Raw genomic sequence first — 20264 nt, 5'->3', positions numbered from 1 at the left:
AACTTAAAAGGAAGACTTTCATCTGAACACATCATAGAGCATTCACAACATCACTCTAGCTCGGTGTACTGAAAATCACTGAAAAAATATATCTAAGAGACACGAATATACACAGGGCAACAGTTAACAGATGTACTCAATACGTTTGAGTCTTCAGCCACTCCACTACACCCAGACATCTCTTCATATCCAACTTCATGGGGTCGAAAGTGGAATTTCCTTTAGAACTCATTACATCACTTTCGAATTCAGCTTTTTATTCCTGAAGACATGTGAAGTGTTTTCTAACCGTGAAAATGCTTCAAACACACAGAGCAATCAAACATATTTGTTCAAATGATCACACTAGCTTGGAGTACTGCTGCAAATCACTGATTAAAAAAGAGTTGTACGTTATTAATTGATCTTACAGAGATACAAACATGCACGTTCCAGGACTTCAACAGTTAAAAGAAGTGCTCAAAACTTTGATTTTCCAGCCACTCCAGCAGCCATTTTTGAGTATCCAACTGCATGGGGTCGAAAGTGGAATTGTCTTCAGCGCTGATTAGATCCACTACATCTAGCCATCTATCAGGATCCAACTGCATGGGGTCGAAAGATGAATTGTCGTCAGGACTCATTACATCCGATACATTCAACGATCTCTCAGGATCCGTCTGCCTCGGTTCGAAAAATGCATTTTTTTCAGGACACATTGCAGCACTTTGAATTTCACCGTTTGATTTTACTTGCCGATCATTGCGGATCTTCTCATGCTTGTTTCGGGGTGATGACCGTGAAAATGTCCTCTCCCTTGGAGAGCAATTAAACGGCTTCTCGTCCGAGTGTGTTTTCTGGTGACTGTGAAGATTTTATTTCCGTGAAAATGCCTTCCCGCACACAGCGCAATTGAATGGCTTCTCGTTCGTGTGTGTTTTCTGGTGATTGCGCAGAATTGATTTCCGTGAAAATGCCTTCCCACAAATAGAGCACTTGAACGGCTTCTCGCCCGTGTGTGTTTTCTGGTGATTGTGTAGAATTGTTTTCCGTGAAAATGCCTTCCCACACACAGAGCATTTGAATGGCTTCTCGTTCGTGTGTGTTTTCTGGTGCCTGTGAAGAGATGACTTCCATGCAAATGCCTGCAAACAAACAGAGCAATTGAACGGCTTCTCGCCCGTGTGTGTCTTCTGGTGAGTGTTAAGATTTGATTTACGTGAAAATGCCTTACCACACACAGAGCAATTGAACGGCTTCTCGCCCTGTGTGTGTGGCGCTGTGGAGAGTTTGTCTGCTCCATGTGACTGATTCTTCAGAGCAGAGTAACAGTCGCGGGTGTTGTTGAGAGTTAAAGGCACCCTCTAAGCTGCGTGGATGTCTGCCTCAAATCGCAAAAAAAGCAAACTCTCACTAACGTCTAACCGACACACAGTAACGTCTCGTAAGTCGGGCTGCACGCGACTACCAGTTTTATCCACTAACGAAGACACTTACTTGTTGATGCACGGCGTGTCGATGTCCCTGTAACCCGTCTGAAGATATCGCCACGAACTCTCCCAGTCGCCAGGCAATCGGGCTCGCCAGGCTGGGTCTCGCAGGAGAAGGGTAATCTGCAGAGAGAGGAGTCGAGCGTCTATCCTCAGTGAAATCCCTCTCGAAATGGTCTTGAGGTCTGATTTTAAGCCCCTTATAACTCCCCTCTAGCATAAGCACCAGCCATTTGACAGCCCCGATGATCCAACTACCAGACGAAGCAATGTATCTTTCGAAGTATAACATTGTTGCCATCCTGAAGTAAGCGAACACTTCTAGAACTTAAAATGAAGACTTTCATCTGAACACATCATAGAGCATTCACAACATCACTCTAGCTCGGTGTACTGAAAATCACTGAAAAAATATATCTAAGAGACACGAATATACACAGGGCAACAGTTAACAGATGTACTCAATACGTTTGAGTCTTCAACCACTCCACTACACCCAGCCATCTCTTCATATCCAACTTCATGAGGTCGAAAGTGGAATTTCCTTTAGAACTCATTACATCACTTTCGAATTCAGCTTTTTATTCCTGAAGACATGTGAAGTGTTTTCTAACCGTGAAAATGCTTCAAACACACAGAGCAATCAAACATATTTGTTCAAATGATCACACTAGCTTGGAGTACTGCTGCAAATCACTGATTAAAAAAGAGTTGTACGTTATTAATTGATCTTACAGAGATACAAACATGCACGTTCCAGGACTTCAACAGTTAAAAGAAGTGCTCAAAACTTTGATTTTCCAGCCACTCCAGCAGCCATTTTTGAGTATCCAACTGCATGGGGTCGAAAGTGGAATTGTCTTCAGCGCTGATTACATCCACTACATCTAGCCATCTCTCAGGATCCAACTGCATGGGGTCGAAAGATGAATTGTCGTCAGGACTCATTACATCCGATACATTCAACGATCTCTCAGGATCCGCCTGCCTCGGTTCGAAAGATGCATTTTTTTCAGGACACATTGCAGAACTTTTAATTTCACCATTTGATTTTACTTGCCGATCATTGCGGATCTTCTGATGCTTGTTTCGGGGTGATGACCGTGAAAATGTCCTCTCCCTTGGAGAGCAATTAAACGGCTTCTCGTCCGAGTGTGTTTTCTGGTGACTGTGAAGATTTTATTTCCGTGAAAATGCCTTCCCGCACACAGCGCAATTGAATGGCTTCTCGTTCGTGTGTGTTTTCTGGTGATTGCGCAGAATTGATTTCCGTGAAAATGCCTTCCCACAAATAGAGCACTTGAACGGCTTCTCGCCCGTGTGTGTTTTCTGGTGATTGTGTAGAATTGTTTTCCGTGAAAATGCCTTCCCACACACAGAGCATTTGAATGGCTTCTCGTTCGTGTGTGTTTTCTGGTGCCTGTGAAGAGATGACTTCCATGCAAATGCCTGCAAACAAACAGAGCAATTGAACGGCTTCTCGCCCGTGTGTGTCTTCTGGTGAGTGTTAAGATTTGATTTACGTGAAAATGCCTTCCCACACACAGAGCAATTGAACGGCTTCTCGCCCGTGTGTGTGTGGCGCTGTGGAGAGTTTGTCTGCTCCATGTGACTGATTCTTCAGAGCAGAGTAACAGTCGCGGGTGTTGTTGAGAGTTAAAGGCACCCTCTAAGCTGCGTGGATGTCTGCCTCAAATCGCAAAAAACGCAAACTCTCACTAACGTCTAACCGACACACAGTAACGTCTCGTAAGTCGGGCTGCACGCGACTACCAGTTTTATCCACTAACGAAGACACTTACTTGTTGATGCACGGCGTGTCGATGACCCTGTAACCCGTCTGAAGATATCGCCACGAACTCTCCCAGTCGCCAGGCAATCGTGCTCGCCAGGTTGGGTCTCGCAGGAGAAGGGTAATCTGCAGAGAGAGGAGTCGAGCGTCTATCCTCAGTGAAATCCCTCTCGAAATGGTCTTGAGGTCTGATTTTAAGCCCCTTATAACTCCCCTCTAGCATCCAAATCCTTTGTTCTCGTCCTGGCCTTTCATGGACTTTGCATTCAATTGTTAATTTTTACATTAACAATTCGCATATGTCGCAGCATAGCTTAGCAAATCTGGCCATTGCAATTAAACCTTAATATGTATGCACTTCGCACTGCATAATTGTACGCTTCCGTTTGAATAAAGATTTACATCTCCATGCATAAGTCCGTGCTTCCTGTGAATTTGCTAATATTCACCCGGCAATGTCTTCTAAACTGCTCCAAGTTTAGAGGATTTAAAGACATAAGCTTCCGTCTTCAGGTGGAACCGTCACAGCACGATAGCTGTATCAAGTAAGATACATTCCAAGAAAACAGTTCTTGCATATATACTGATTGAGGGTGGGAGGAGTCAAGATAGGCCCTGGATATTGGCTCCTCCCACCCTCAACCAGTATATATACTGGTTGAGGGTGGGAGGAGCCAAGGTAGGCCCTGGATATTATTATGGTGAGGTTCGGTGCGTCTGAAACACGCTGTTAGGAATGAGCCTTTGTTGTGTAGACTGATTGAACTCGGAGGTTCCAATAGTTTGCATATCAAGAGGAATTTAGCATATTTATGGGAAATGCAGATATGGGATTAGTCATTACTTGTGGAATCTGGCTGTTGAGCTTAATCCTGAATACATATATTCATCTCACCGCATAATTCGCGTTAATTTGCTAATATTCACCCTGCAATGTGCTGCAAACTGCTGCCAGTTCAAAGGCGTTACCAGCCAAATGCAGTATTAAAATTGTGATTTGGACTTTGAGGTGCAAGTTTATACCGTGCTGACTTTATTTTATTAAAATATTGAAGTACTTGTGTTGATATGACCGCGTCAGAACAATCAAGGTGATTTGTTTAATTTAATCCACGAAAATTATTACGATTGCTGTCATACACTTTTAATGATAATCGAAATGGTATCGCTTGTAAGCGTGTGTGTATTTACACTGCTGTGTAAGTACACTTGGGGAGCCATAGTGTAGCGGTTTGTATGTACAAAGCGGTGTGTATGCACATTCGTCTATGCACACTCGTGTGTGAATGCACACCGCTGTATAGACAGTCGTGTTTATAAGCACACTTGTGTGTGTATGTCTACTCGTCCGTGTTTTTTTAAGGAAGGATATGGTTGAAATAACGTACGATCAGTCATCTTTAAAAACAATTCAGGTCTTTATTAATCTGCAAGAAAATTAACGTTAATACTCGTATCGAAATCTGTATTAATACGCTTGCTCAAACAGGAAGGAACTAGGCAAATTATATCCCAATAGGAATTCAACAGTTGAAACATATTCTTAAAATCTAACACGTAAACGTCGATTTCCCCATTGACGTCCTTTTCGACTGAAGCCATTCGTCCAGAAGTCCAAGCCATCAAACACAAGAACAACGAACGTGCAATCCACGCACACTCTGAAACCTATAATTTTAAGTTATTTTATTTATTACACAATGATAAAAAATTAAAGAACATGTTTAAAATATTGAGCAAAGTTGTGATCACAGTTTTTCTCCAACTTTAGCTCAACAAAACCACTTAACCACGAGATAAAAATTAGAAATTGAACCATCACACAACCACTGCGCATCACACCACATCAACAAGTAATCCGAGATGACTACGAAGCACCACCTTAACGTGACGAAGTCTGGAATAAACAAAACAGCACGCTCACATCATTTGCTGTGAGAAGATTACAACACATGCCACCTAGCATAAGCACCAGCCATTTGACAGCCCCGATGATCCAACTACCAGACGAAGCAATGTATCTTTCGAAGTATAACATTGTTGCCATCCTGAAGTAAGCGAACACTTCTAGAACTTAAAATGAAGACTTTCATCTGAACACATCATAGAGCATTCACAACATCACTCTAGCTCGGTGTACTGAAAATCACTGAAAAAATATATCTAAGAGACACGAATATACACAGGGCAACAGTTAACAGATGTACTCAATACGTTTGAGTCTTCAGCCACTCCACTACACCCAGCCATCTCTTCATATCCAACTTCATGAGGTCGAAAGTGGAATTTCCTTTAGAACTCATTACATCACTTTCGAATTCAGCTTTTTATTCCTGAAGACATGTGAAGTGTTTTCTAACCGTGAAAATGCTTCAAACACACAGAGCAATCAAACATATTTGTTCAAATGATCACACTAGCTTGGAGTACTGCTGCAAATCACTGATTAAAAAAGAGTTGTACGTTATTAATTGATCTTACAGAGATACAAACATGCACGTTCCAGGACTTCAACAGTTAAAAGAAGTGCTCAAAACTTTGATTTTCCAGCCACTCCAGCAGCCATTTTTGAGTATCCAACTGCATGGGGTCGAAAGTGGAATTGTCTTCAGCGCTGATTACATCCACTACATCTAGCCATCTCTCAGGATCCAACTGCATGGGGTCGAAAGATGAATTGTCGTCAGGACTCATTACATCCGATACATTCAACGATCTCTCAGGATCCGCCTGCCTCGGTTCGAAAGATGCATTTTTTTCAGGACACATTGCAGAACTTTTAATTTCACCATTTGATTTTACTTGCCGATCATTGCGGATCTTCTGATGCTTGTTTCGGGGTGATGACCGTGAAAATGTCCTCTCCCTTGGAGAGCAATTAAACGGCTTCTCGTCCGAGTGTGTTTTCTGGTGACTGTGAAGATTTTATTTCCGTGAAAATGCCTTCCCGCACACAGCGCAATTGAATGGCTTCTCGTTCGTGTGTGTTTTCTGGTGCCTGTGAAGAGATGACTTCCATGCAAATGCCTGCAAACAAACAGAGCAATTGAACGGCTTCTCGCCCGTGTGTGTCTTCTGGTGAGTGTTAAGATTTAATTTACGTGAAAATGCCTTCCCACACACAGAACAATTGAACGGCTTCTGGCCCGTGTGTGTTTTCTGGTGACTGTGTAGAATTGTTTTCCGTGAAAATGCCTTCCCACACACAGAGCATTTGAATGGCTTCTCGTCCGTGTGTGTTTTCTGGTGATTGCGCAGAATTGATTTCCGTGAAAATGCCTTCCCACAAATTGAGCACTTGAACGGCTTCTCGCCCGTGTGTGTTTTCTGGTGATTGTGTAGAATTGTTTTCCGTGAAAATGCCTTACCACACACAGAGCATTTGAATGGCTTCTCGTTCGTTGGTGTTTTCTGGTGCCTGTGAAGAGATGACTTCCATGCAAATGCCTGCAAACAAACAGAGCAATTGAACGGCTTCTCGCCCGTGTGTGCGTGGCGCTGTGGAGAGTGTATCTGTTCCATTTGACTGATTCTTCAGAACAGAGTAACAGTCGCGGTTGTTGTTGAAAGTTAAAGGCGCCCTCTAAGCTGCGTGGATGTCTGGCTCAAATCGCCAAGAAACAAACTCTCACTAACGTCTAACTGAGACAGTAACGCTTCGTAAGTCGAACTACACACGCGATTACCAGTTTATCCACTAACGAAGACACTTACTTGTTGATGCACGGCGTGTCGATGTCCCTGTAACCCGTCTGAAGAGATCGCCACGAACTCTCCCAGTCGCCAGGCAATCGTGCTCGCCAGGCTGGGTCTCGCAGGAGAAGGGTAATCTGCAGAGAGAGGAGTCGAGCGTCTATCCTCAGTGAAATCCCTCTCGAAATGGTCTTGAGGTCTGATTTTAAGCCCCTTATAACTCCCCTCTCGCATACAATTCCTTTGTTCTAGCCTGGCCTATCATGGACTTTGCATTCAATTGTTAATTTCTACATTAACAATCCGCATATGTAGCAACATAGCTTAGCGAATCTGGCCATTGTAATTTAACCTTAATACGTATGTACATTATACTGCGTAATTGTACACTTCTGTTTGAATAATTACATACATCTCCATGCATAATTCCGTGCTTCCTGTGAATTTGCTAATATTCACCCGACAATGTCCTCTAAACTGCAGGGATTCATCTTCATGGTTCTTTCGGTAAAGTCACGTAGAAGGGAAGTAATAAAATAATAAAAATAAAACATAATAAAATAATTCTCACGACGGAAGAGATGGAGGACGAGACAAAGGAGGAGGTGGAGGAGGTGCAGGTGGTGGAGGTGGTGATGCAGGCTCGTGAAGGACGCTACTGGGCAGTTGGAGGCAGTCGCCCTCCAACAACAACGGAGGGTGGAGGATCGACGCTCACAACAACGTGCGGAGCGCCGGGTGGCTAAAGCACAGCAAGTTGGTACAGTAGGGGGCACAGGTGGTGCATCAGCCAGTCATCTCGGTCATCTCGGTCTGTCGACCCGTGGCACCTGCTGGGTCTGCCCCGTAACCTCCTGCCAGCGGGCGTTCGACACTTCACGTGGTAGCCTCAAGGTGCACTTGGCCTGGCACAAGCGTCGTGGTGACGTCACCGCCACTTAGTGGCGAATGGCGGTTATTGTTGTTGTTGTTGTTGATGCAGGGAAAGAAGAGGAAGCGAGGGGGCTACGAGCCTTCCCTCCGGGACATTGCTCACATCCACCACAGCGTTACCGTCCAACACAGTCAATGAAGGAAGGGGGTTGTTTTAGCAAAATTTTACTCGTGGCAGGGGAGCGTGGTGTGGAAAGCTGTAAGTCACAGGTATCAATCGAATTGGGTCAATGACACCAGCACACGAATGGTGGGGTCGTTTGGAATGATGTTGCATTTCTGAAAGATGAAGTTCTCCGACGTTGCATTTCATGAACTTTACATTCAATTGTTATTTTTGGAAATTACAATCTGCATATCTAGCAACAGAGCTTCTCTATCTTCTTGGTTCTTTCGGTAAAGTCACGTAGAAGGGAAATAATAAAATAAAAAATATAAAAACATAATAAAATAATTCTCACGACGTTTCGGAGGCAACACAAGCTTCCGTCTTCAGGTGGAACCGTCACAGCACGATAGCTGTATCAAGTAAGATACATTTCAAGAAAACAGTCCTTGTATATATACTGGTTGAGGGTGGGAGGATATTATTATTGTGAGGTTCGGTGCGGCTGAAACACGCTGTTAGGAATGAGCCTTTGTTGTGTAGTCTGGTTGAACTCGGAGGTTCCAAGAGTTTGCATATCAAGAGGAATTTAGCATATTTATGGGAAATGCAGATATGGGATTAGTCATGACTTGTGGAATCTGGCTATTGAGCTTAATCCTGAATACGTATATTCATCTCACCGCATAATTCGCGTTAATTTGCTAATATTCACCCTGCAATGTGCTGCAAACTGCTGCATGTTCAAAGGCGTTACCAGGGAAATGCAGTATTAAAATTCTGATTTGGACTTTGAGGTGCAACTTTATACCATGCTGACTTTGTTTTATAAAAATATTGAAGTACTTGTGTTGATATGAACGCGTCAGAACAATCAAGGTGATTTGTTTAATTTAATCCAAGAACATTATTACGATTGCTGTCATACACTTTTATTGATAATCGAAATGGTATAGCTTGTAAGCGTGTGTGTATTTACACTGCTGTGTAAGTACACTTGGGGAGCGGTAGTGTAGCGGTTTCTATGTACAAAGCGGTGTGTATGTGTAATGTAGTAACTCGGCGGGAGACGACTTCACGGGTAACACACTCTTTATTTTATCAAACTCGTTCACAGGTGACTAACACCTACTTTGTATCTCGGGTGACAAACACCCACTTAGTATCTCGGGTGACAAACACCCACTTAGTATCTCGGGTGACAAACACCCACTTAGCTACTTGGCGACTAACGCCCACTGAGCTACTCGGATGACCAACATCCACTTAGTATCTCGGGTGACAAACACCCACTTAGCTACTCGGCGACTAACGCCACTGAGCTACTCGGATGACCAACATCCACTTAGCTACTCGGCGACTAACGCCACTGAGCTACTCGGGACACTCATTGCCCGGGGTATCCGTCTCGACTGTGGGTCCCCAGCCCGACCCACGGGGGCGTCGGACCCCGGGTCCCACAGCCTCGCCTCCGAGCCACACAGGGCCCCGGTCCCCACAAGGACGGCGGGACTAGGGGTCTCGGGGCACTAGGTCTTCAGCTCCGTCTTCGGGTCTTCAACTGGGTAACTCTCCCCGAGTGCTCTCGCGCGTCCCCCTTTATACCCCACCTGCGGACGTCGCTGCGAGCACCCACTTATTCGACCAATCGCCGGGCGCTGGCTACGATCCTGTTTTCCCACATCTCATCGTGCCTCACCACCCACGCCGCGCCGCCCCGTCATCTGTCACTCCCGGCGCGCGCGTCCACACCACGCCCACAACGCGTGCCCAACCCCGCACCCCGCGCCGCCCCGTGATCCATCACTGTCACAGTCGGCGCACGTCAATACCACCACTACATCACCCCCTACCACATAGCTCGCAGCCGACCCGGCTGCTATAAAAATATACAAACCGCCCTGTGTGCCCCGTAACACAACACAACAACAAGAACAACTAACGTAACAACACAACACGACGCGAACACTACCATCCGCAACCATCAACCAGTGCCACCGCGACAATAGAACAATATATACAAACCGGCGAGTGACAATAGCAATGTGTATGCAAAAAGGAAAATAAATGGAAATTTTTTTTTTTTTCTTTCGACTCGTGCAGTGTCCCCTTCTTTTTCCGAGCGTCCCTACAACGGGACATTACCCCGGCAGAGGGGAACACCGGGCGAGCTCGGTGTAGAGAAAAAAAATGTCTTCATGAAAATTGTTGTGCCCTAGCCCGAGTCCGCCTTGCCGGTCCGTCGTACGGCACCAGACGCGGTTGAACGTCCGGTGGTGCCGGCGGTTCAGGAAGACATCGGCCAGGCATCGAGGACCCGTGCGTGCCCCGGGGTTCAGGCTCTCGACGGTCAGCAGCCGTCAAGCCCGAGGCACCTGGGGGTGGGTCAGGTGGAGACACGTGAGGATCAGCCTGCGACACCTCCCTCCCCGAGTCGACAGTCACATCACACGCCCGGTCGTCACGGCACAGAACGGGGTCACACGGTGCCGCATAGGGCTTCAGTCGGGAGGGGTGCACGTACCAACGGCGTTTCCCCCATTTAATCTGTATACTCTGGGGTCGTGCAACCCGCACAATTTCCACCGGTCCCCTCCAAGGTCTCAACAACTTGGGGGACGTAGCCAACGGTGCATGTGGACAATGCAGCCAGGCCTTATCGCCTGGTTTCCAATCATGCGTATGCACCCTCCGCTCATGCAATTTCTCGTTCGCAATTTGCCGCGACCGCGAATTCAACCTCGCCGCCTCCCGCGCTTCAGTCAATTTGGCGATATTAAATTTGATGTGGTCTGCCAATTTAGATTTTGCACGTGGCTGGGAAATCCCCAGTTGGACGTCCATGGCCGGATCGGCCTCCCGCCCATACATAAGAAAAAATGGGGAAAACCCCGTCGCCGCATGAGGGGCCATTCGATAGGCCGCGAGTACCCCCGGCACCTGTAAGTCCCAATCAACCTGATCGTCGCAGACCTGTTGGCACAACATAGACGTAATCGTCCTGTTCAGACGCTCAACCATCCCGTCAGTCTGCGGGTGGTAGGGGGAAGTACGCACTTTCTTTGTACCCAACAGGTCGCACACCTCGCGCAACAAAACGCTCGAAAAATTATTTCCTTGATCCGTCAGCAAGCGTTCGGGGGCGCCCTTGTCCAAAACATAACCCTGGACAAAGGCGTCCGCCACCGCCGCAGCCGACTGGTTGGCGAGCGGCCATGCCATAGGCCATCGGGTGAAGTATTCCACGCCAACCAGCAGGAACCTATTTCCCCTTGGTGTAGCCGGAAAGGGCCCCAAGATGTCCAACGCTACCAATTCGTTTATGCGCGAAACCTGAATGGATTGCAGCGGTGGATTAGCTGCCAATGGTGGCGGTTTCCTTTTGGCGCACCCTACGCATCCCTTAAGAATATTCGCCACGTCGTTACCCATCCCCGGCCAATAATAGTCTCGCTGGATTAGGGCGAGCGTTTTGTGAAAACCCAGATGCATGAGCCGTTCATGAGCTGCCAGAACAACCCTACCCCGCATAGCAACAGGCACAATGAGCACGTGACGCCGGGACATGTTGTCCCACTTCATCAAAAGGCCCTGTCTGCACACCCAGGAACCGACCCGCGCCTCCCCTACCTCGGGAGCGCCAACTTTCCGACGTAGCGTAAGTAGGGAGCTGTCGGACATCTGGAGGCGGCCCCACTCAATGAGGGGCAACGACAACAGCGAATCCCTCCCCGTGGGGGCGTCCTCTCCCGGGGTGTCAGTGGCGGCGAGCGCAACTCCCGGGGTGCCGGCAACCGGGGGTTTGCACCGCGCCGATCCCAACAAACATGTGCAGTCCGTGCACGGAGGCAACCGCGACAAGGCGTCCGCATTTGAGTGTCGCAACCCCTTGCGGTAAATCGTCGTGAATTGGTAGTCTTGAAGGACCTCCAACCATCGGGACAATTGGCCCGATGGCTGTGCCACGCGCATAGCGTATTGTAGAGCCGCATGGTCCGTACGGACCGTAAAATGACGGCCGTAAAGATACGGCCGGAATTGCTGTGTAAAAAACACAATGGCTAACAATTCACGACGAGTTACGCAATAGCGTTGTTCGGCGGGGGAAAGAACTCTACTACCGTAGGCGACCACCCGTTCAACCCCCCCGACCACCTGTGAGAGCACCCCCCCGATACCCGTATTGCTGGCGTCTGTGTCAAGCAAAAACGGTTGTGTGAAATCGGGGTAACACAAGGGGGGAGCCTGCACCAAGGCGTCACGGAGGGAGCAGAACGCAGCCTCCTCTTCCGCCCCCCAGTGAAACCTCACACCCTTAGCCGTCAAAGCGTGCAGGGGCCTGGCTATGGTGGCAAATTGCTTGACAAAACGACGGTAATAGGAGGCGAAACCAATGAAACTACGAACCTCCGTGACCGAGGTTGGCGTTGGCCATGAGCTGACGCAATGCGTCTTAGCAGGGTCCGTCGAGATCCCTGAATGACTCACGATATGGCCCAAATACCTAACCGATTCCCGAAGCAGAAAACATTTAGCCGGTTTAAATTTAAGCTTAGCGGAACGCATCCTGAGGAACACCGCTCTCAGTCGCTGGAGGTGCTCCTCGAAAGTCCGACTAAAGACGATGATATCGTCGAGATAAATCAAACAGGTATTCCATTGGAGGCCCGACAAAACCAATTCCATGAGTCTCTGGAACGTGGCGGGAGCGGAATGTAAGCCCATGGGCAAACGGTTGAATTCAAATAGGCCCCCAGGTGTCCGGAAAGCAGTTTTAGGTTTAGACTCGTTATCGAGTGGCAATTGCCAAAATCCAGAAAGCAGATCGAGTGTGGAAAAAAACTGCGCTCCCGCCAAGGCATCCAGCGACTCATCCATCCTGGGGAGCGGATACGCATCCGCCATCGAGATTTTGTTTAAGCGGCGGAAATCGACACAAAACCGCAAGGACCCGTCCTGTTTCTTTACTAGGACAATAGGAGCACCCCACGGACTAGAAGAGGGCGAAATGATATCGGCCGCCAACATATCATTAACCGCCGATTGCACATGTTCCTTCTCGGCTGGGCTGAGCCGGAAGGGATTCTGACGAATAGGGGCCGCGTCCCCTGTAGCTATGTGGTGGCGCAACAGGTCAGTGCAGCCGATATCGTACTTATGTTTGCTGAACACGTCAGCAAACTCGATTAGCAAACCCCTCAATGCTCCCAATTGCACCGCGGACAAGTTAGCAGAACCGGCACACAACGAGTCCAACCACTCAGTCCCCTCATCACTTGGAGGATGCGACTTAACAGTGAAATCTGCTTGAGCCACGAGCCGTTCCTCAACGGGTAGCGGCGCGGCGTGAGCCAGCACCGTTCCCTGCGCAATTACGGCCGGCCGCGACCCCGTATTCAGGACCATTACGAACGGCTCACTGTCCCCTCTCACCATGGTTTGAGCAACCGCTAAGTCGAGGCCCCTACTGGCTCTGTTAGACGGCCCCAACAGCACCCCCTGTGCCTCCGCACCCACCTCGAGTGGCTTCCTGAACCGAAGGGGTACTAACATTTGCGATCCCGGGGGCACCCGTACAGTGTGAGTCGCCAGCGCCTGCACCGTCGCACAAACCGTGCGCATTTTGGTAGGGCTCGACAAGAACGCAACCCGCCGACCTGACGGAAGCTCTATGCAGGCCTGATCTATAAGAATTTTGATGGGCATTTTGGACAAAAAGTCCGTACCTAGCAAACAGGGAACGGCCAGCGATGATGATACAAAAATAGGGCCCGCCAATTTGATGTCACCAATGCAAATAGTCGCCCGAATCTGGCCGATGATCCCCAGGGATCCCCCATTCGCCGCATAAAATGGCACGTCTACTGGCAGAAGGGGTCTACTTTGGACGGGAAGAATGTTATAAATAAGGTCCGAGATGATGGTGGCCGACGCACCCGTGTCAACAAGCACCCGGACCTCAACCCCGTCAATGAACCCCGTTACCACGGACGACCCGGCCGACGCAGCCACGATCCTGTGGGCCAATTCGGACCACTCGACTGCTTGCGGGCCGCGTACGGACCCCCCTCGCCGAAATGAACCCCCGGCACCCAGCCGCGAACCCCCCACCGCGAAGCGGCGACCCGAATGTGCCGTGTTTGTGGACCGAACGTGTGAGGTGCCGCGACTTGCCGGGTTTTGTTGGGATGACTTGTGGCCCTGGTCGTCGTCCCGACGTGGTCCTGTGGCGCGCTGACGCGGGGCCCGGCACCCGGCTGCGACGTGACCCCGAAGGCCGCAGTTGTAGCAGACGACGGACGTCGTAGGTTTCGGTTGCTCCAGCTTGCGGGGCGAACGACCTCCCGTTCTCCACTCCCCCGGACGCGATGCAGCGAAGGCCTGCTCCTGCACCGCAGCTGGCTGAGGTTCGGCGATCGTGGCGGCCAGTGCCGCGTTCCCCGCCCATTTGCAGACGACCCCCGGCTTGCGTTTGAGGACCTCGTACGCGTGGATGCTCGTGGCGATCGCCAGGGAGCAGATATCCATCTCGTCCGCCACGTTGATGGGGACCCCCAACTCGTGGGCCAACACCAGCAGCTGCTCCGTCACCATGGCGTCCTTCCCCTCCTTATCCATGCGGGGAAAAGCTGCGTCCGCCAAGGCGAGTAGTGCCGTGCGATAGGCGAGCGTCGTTTCTCCAGCCATCTTCCGCCGATCGTAGAACTGGTGGCGACACGTGGAGGGCGGCCCGAACACCTTCGCCATCAGGTGTAGTGCGGCCTGGAGCGTAGAGCTGGACGACCTTGCAGCAGATGTGAAGGCTGCAAGCGCGTCGTCGTCAAGCATCGCTGGCAACGCACGCAGGGCAGTGGTGTCGGACCACCCCGACATCTCCTGATGAGCGAGGAACCTTCGTTGGAAGGCTCCCCAGTCGCCCCCATCCGCCTTGAACGCCGACAGCGCGGGCAATCTTTGCTGGAGGACCCGATCGTCGTCGACGTCGGAGAGATTTTCCCGCGCTCCGCTGTAGTTGTGTAAAATGTCGGCTCGGTTGTCAGGCGCAAAATGGAGGGCTCCGGCGCGCGCTGATGACGTGGGCTGCGCTGCGCGGAGGTGTCCGGCCACGTGGCGTCCGTCTTTCCCGCCAATCGGTGGCGGCCCCCCAAAAACGGCGGCAACTTCCAGACTTTTGGCGCGAAGCGCCTTTTGGCGGGAATCCTCCAACGTCGCTTCCTCCACGACCCCCGCAGCCGTTTTTCCGCTCGCCGGAACGGAGATGTCGGCCAAGACAGCGGCGGCGGCGAGTAGCAACTCCGCCAACCGGGAGTGCGCGTCCTGGAGGCTGGTGTCGGAGGCAAGCGGAGCGTCGGCCATCACCGCGAAGTGCTGCATCGGCGGCAACTCCTCGTCCTCTACTCCCGAGGTCGGTGTCCCCGGTACGCCGTCGTCGTCCCGACCTCGCTCGTGGGTACGGGTAGTCTTCCTTGTGTCCATACTTCTTGAAGACAGGTTTACTTCTGACGCCAGTTGTAATGTAGTAACTCGGCGGGAGACGACTTCACGGGTAACACACTCTTTATTTTATCAAACTCGTTCACAGGTGACTAACACCTACTTTGTATCTCGGGTGACAAACACCCACTTAGTATCTCGGGTGACAAACACCCACTTAGTATCTCGGGTGACAAACACCCACTTAGCTACTTGGCGACTAACGCCCACTGAGCTACTCGGATGACCAACATCCACTTAGTATCTCGGGTGACAAACACCCACTTAGCTACTCGGCGACTAACGCCACTGAGCTACTCGGATGACCAACATCCACTTAGCTACTCGGCGACTAACGCCACTGAGCTACTCGGGACACTCCCTGCCCGGGGTATCCGTCTCGACTGTGGGTCCCCAGCCCGACCCACGGGGGCGTCGGACCCCGGGTCCCACAGCCTCGCCTCCGAGCCACACAGGGCCCCGGTCCCCACAAGGACGGCGGGACTAGGGGTCTCGGGGCACTAGGTCTTCAGCTCCGTCTTCGGGTCTTCAACTGGGTAACTCTCCCCGAGTGCTCACGCGCGTCCCCCTTTATACCCCACCTGCGGACGTCGCTGCGAGCACCCACTTATTCGACCAATCGCCGGGCGCTGGCTACGATCCTGTTTTCCCACATCTCATCGTGCCTCACCACCCACGCCGCGCCGCCCCGTCATCTGTCACTCCCGGCGCGCGCGTCTACACCACGCCCACAACGCGTGCCCAACCCCGCACCCCGCGCCGCCCCGTGATCCATCACTGTCACAGTCGGCGCACGTCAATACCACCACTACATATGCACATTCGTCTATGCATATACACTGCTATGTCCACTCGTGTATGTGTGTTGCGTACATATAATTGAGGGCAACGTGGTGATGAATGCGGCACCACAACAGGGAACTACAGGGATGAGACTCCCCGCTCGTGGTGCTAAATTAATGAAAACAGCGCCACTGAGCGTACAGCCACGATGCTGCCAGGTGAGGGTCAACTTGTGTGCTGGAGATGCTTCACCTGAAACTCGCCTCCACACGTGTTCGCTATGAACATTGTAGCAATAAGGGACGATTAGTCATCTTTAACATGTCAGGTCTTTATTGTTCTGCAAGTAAATTAAAGTTAAAACTCGTAGAGACACATGCACACTCGTGTGTGAATGCACACCGCTGTGTAGACAGTCGTGTTTATAAGCACACTTGTGTGTGTGTCTACTCGGCCGTGTTTTTTAAGGAAGGAAATGGTTGAAATAACGTACGATCAGTCATCTTCAAAAACAATTCAGGTCTTTATTAATCTGCAAGAAAATTCACGTGAACACTCCCATCGAAATCTGTATTAATAAGCATGCTCAAACAGGAAGGAACTAGGAAGATGATTTCCCAATAGGAATTCAACAGTTAAAACATATTCTTAAAATCTAACACGAAAACGTCGATTTCCCCATTGACGTCCTTTTCGACTGAAGCCATTCTTCCAGAAGTCCAAGCCATCAAACACAAGAACAACGAACGTGCAATCCACGCACACTCTGAAACCTATAATTTTAAGTTCTTTAACTTATTAAACATTGATAAAAAAAAATTAAAATATTTAGCAAAGTTGTGATCACAGTATTTCTCCAACTTTAGCTCAACAAAACCACTTAACCACGAGAGTACAATTATAAATTGAACCACCACACAACCACTGCGCTTCATAACACATCAACAGGTAGTCCGATAGGACTACAAAGCACCACCTTAACGTGACGAAGTCTAGAATAAACTTTAACACGCAATTAGCTGTGAGAAGATGACATGGCACCTTCTACCATAAACACCACACATTTACCAGTCCCGATGATACAACCACCAGACGAAGCAAGGCATCTATAGAAGTATAACATTGTTGTCATCCTGAAATAAGTGAACACTTCTGGAACTTAAAAGGAAGGCTTTCATCTGGACACATTATAGAGCATTCACAACAACACTCCAGCTCGGAGTACTGGAAATCACTGACGCGAATATACACAATGCAACAGTTAACAGATGTACTCAATACGCTTGAGTCTCCAGCCACTCCATTCCATCCAGCCATCTCTCAAGATCCACCTGCATTGATCCTAATGAGGAATTGTCGTCAGGACTCATTACATCCACTACATTCAGCCATCTCTCAGGATCCACCTGCAAAGGTTAGAAAGATGCATTTTTATCAGGACTCATTGCAGCACTTTATATTCTACATTTTGATTTCAATTCCCTATCATTGCGGATCTTCTGGTGCTTGTTTCGGGGTGATGACCGTGAACATGTCCTCTCCCTGGTAGAGCAATTAAATGGCTTCTCGCCCGAGTGTATTTTCTGGTGACTGTGAAGATTTTATTTCCGTGAAAATGCCTTCCCGCACACAGTGCAATTGAATGGCTTTTCGTTCTTGTGTGTTTTCTGGTGTCTGTTAAGATTTGATTCATCCGCAAATGCCTTTCCACAAATAGAGCAATTGAACGGCTTCTCGCCCGTGTGTGTTTTCTGGTGACTATAAAGAATAGATTTCCAAGCAAATGCCTTCCCACAAACAGAGCACTTGAATGGCTTCTCGCCCGAGTGTGTTTTCTGGTGACTGTTTAGAGTTGATTTCTCTGCAAATGCCTTCAAACAAACAGAGCACTTGAATGGCTTCTCGCCCGTGTGTGTTTTCTGGTGACTGTGAAGATGTGATTTTTGTGAAAATCCTTTCCCACACAAAGAGCATTTGAACGGCTTCTGGCCCGTGTGTGCGTGGCGATGTGGAGAGAGTATCTGCTCCATGTGACTGATTCTTCAGAGCAGAGTAACAGTCGCGGTGTTGTTGAGAGTTAAAGGCACCCTCTAAGCTGCGTGAATGTCTGGCTCAAATCGCCAAAAGGCAAACTCTCACTAACGTCTAACCGACACACAGTAACGTCTCGTAAGTCGGTCTACACGCGACTACCAGTTTTATCCACTAACGAAGACACTTACTTGTTGATGCACGGCGTGTCGATGTCCCTGTAACCCGTCTGAAGAGATCGCCACGAACTCTCCCAGTCGCCAGGCAATCAGGCTCGCCAGGCTGGGTCTCGCAGGACAAGGATAATCTGCAGAGCGAGGTGTTGCGCGTCTATCCTCAGCGAAATCCCTCTCGAAATGGTCTTGAGGTCTGATTTTAAGCCCCTTATAACTCCCCTCTAGCATACAAATCCTTTGTTCTCGTCTGGGCATATCATGGACTTTGCATTCAATTGTTAATTTTTACATTAACAATCCGCATATATAGCAACATAGCTTAGCGAATCTGGCCATTGTAATTTAACCTTAATACGTATGTACATTCTACTGCGTAATTGTACACTTCTGTTTGAATAATTACATACATCTCCATGCATAATTCCGTGCTTCCTGTGAATTTGCTAATATTCACCCGACAATGTCCTCTAAACTGCAGGGATTCATCTTCATGGTTCTTTCGGTAAAGTCACGTAGAAGGGAAGTAATACAATAATAAAAATAAAACATAATACAATAATTCTCACGACGGAAGAGATGGAGGACGAGACAAAGGAGGAGGTGGAGGAGGTGCAGGTGGTGGAGGTGGTGATGCAGGCTCGTGAAGGACGCTACTGGGCAGTTGGAGGCAGTCGCCCTCCAACAACAACGGAGGGCGGAGGAGCGACGCTCACAACAACGAGCGGAACGCCGGGTGGCTAAAGCACATCAAGTTTGTACAGTAGGGGGCACAGGTGGTGCATCAGCCAGTCATCTCGGTCATCTCGGTCAGTCGACCGTTGGCACCTGCTGGGTCTGCCCCGTAACCTCCTGTCGTCTGGCGTTCGACACTTCACGTGGTAGCCTCAAGGTGCACGTGGCCTGGCACAAGCGTCGTGGTGACGTCACCGCCACTTAGTGGCGAATGGCGGTTATTGTTGTTGTTGTTGATGCAGGGAGAGAAGAGGAAGCGAGGGGGCCTTGCTCGCGTGGCGAGAGCGATCACCTCACTCCCCCGCCGCGTGCTGCTTTGTGGTGGCATGTCCACCACACAGTAGGGGTGGTTGTTGTGGTCGTGGATCGCTGCCAACCATGACCACTATCACCAGACTACCCACCCACCCCGTGACACATCCCAGGCACACACCCACACACCCCGTGATACACGTCACACACACACACCACATGGTTCCCCCCCGGAGAGACGGTGCCACTGGGAGCACAGCTGTGGAAGGAATCTGAGCAGCAGATGCCAGGACTACAGTGGAGAGCGACTGCTATCAAGACACCTCACACAACAAACACACACGGGACTAGACTAAAAAAACTAGCCGGCCCCATCTTGGACTAATAGGTGCAAGTTAATACTGTTCTGAACCTGTTTAATAAACATATTTAAGGACACTCGTGTTGAGCATGGCGCTTTTAGCAAACGAGTGTGTTTTGTTATAATTTCTGTCATGAACTTGGAATAATCATCTGAATGGTTAAGCTTGAAAGCGTGGTTCATAATAACGTTACGCAAAAAAAACAATCGTCATCTTCTAGTCTGTAACATACGACCTTCGGTGTGTATATACACCAGTGTGTATGTGTTCAATATTTTGCACGTGTTTAAAATTTGCGACGAGTTTTTTTGCTAATTGCATTGACTATTGCGGGGTTACCAGCCCCTCGCACCCGTCCAAAGACCTCGTGGGCCACTGTGGTGGCTACGAGCCTTCCCTCCGGGACATTGCTCACATCCACCACAGCGTTACCGTCCAACA

At 49.3% G+C, this 20264-nt stretch overlaps 2 pseudogenes; one reads left to right on the top strand and one right to left on the bottom strand.

Moving 5' to 3' along the window:
• LOC144738284 (uncharacterized) overlaps window positions 1–20264 on the top strand; it is a 432396-nt pseudogene that overhangs the window by 165820 nt on the left and 246312 nt on the right.
• Window positions 5351–19913, bottom strand: LOC144738274 (uncharacterized; annotated as a pseudogene).

The sequence above is a fragment of the Lampetra planeri genome, chromosome 81 (assembly GCF_965212315.1).
Source record: "Lampetra planeri chromosome 81, kcLamPlan1.2.h2, whole genome shotgun sequence".
Classification (NCBI taxonomy): Eukaryota; Metazoa; Chordata; class Hyperoartia; order Petromyzontiformes; family Petromyzontidae; genus Lampetra; species Lampetra planeri.
The sequence above is the reverse complement of the archived record's forward strand: the minus strand, read 5'-3'. Positions and strand labels throughout refer to the sequence as shown.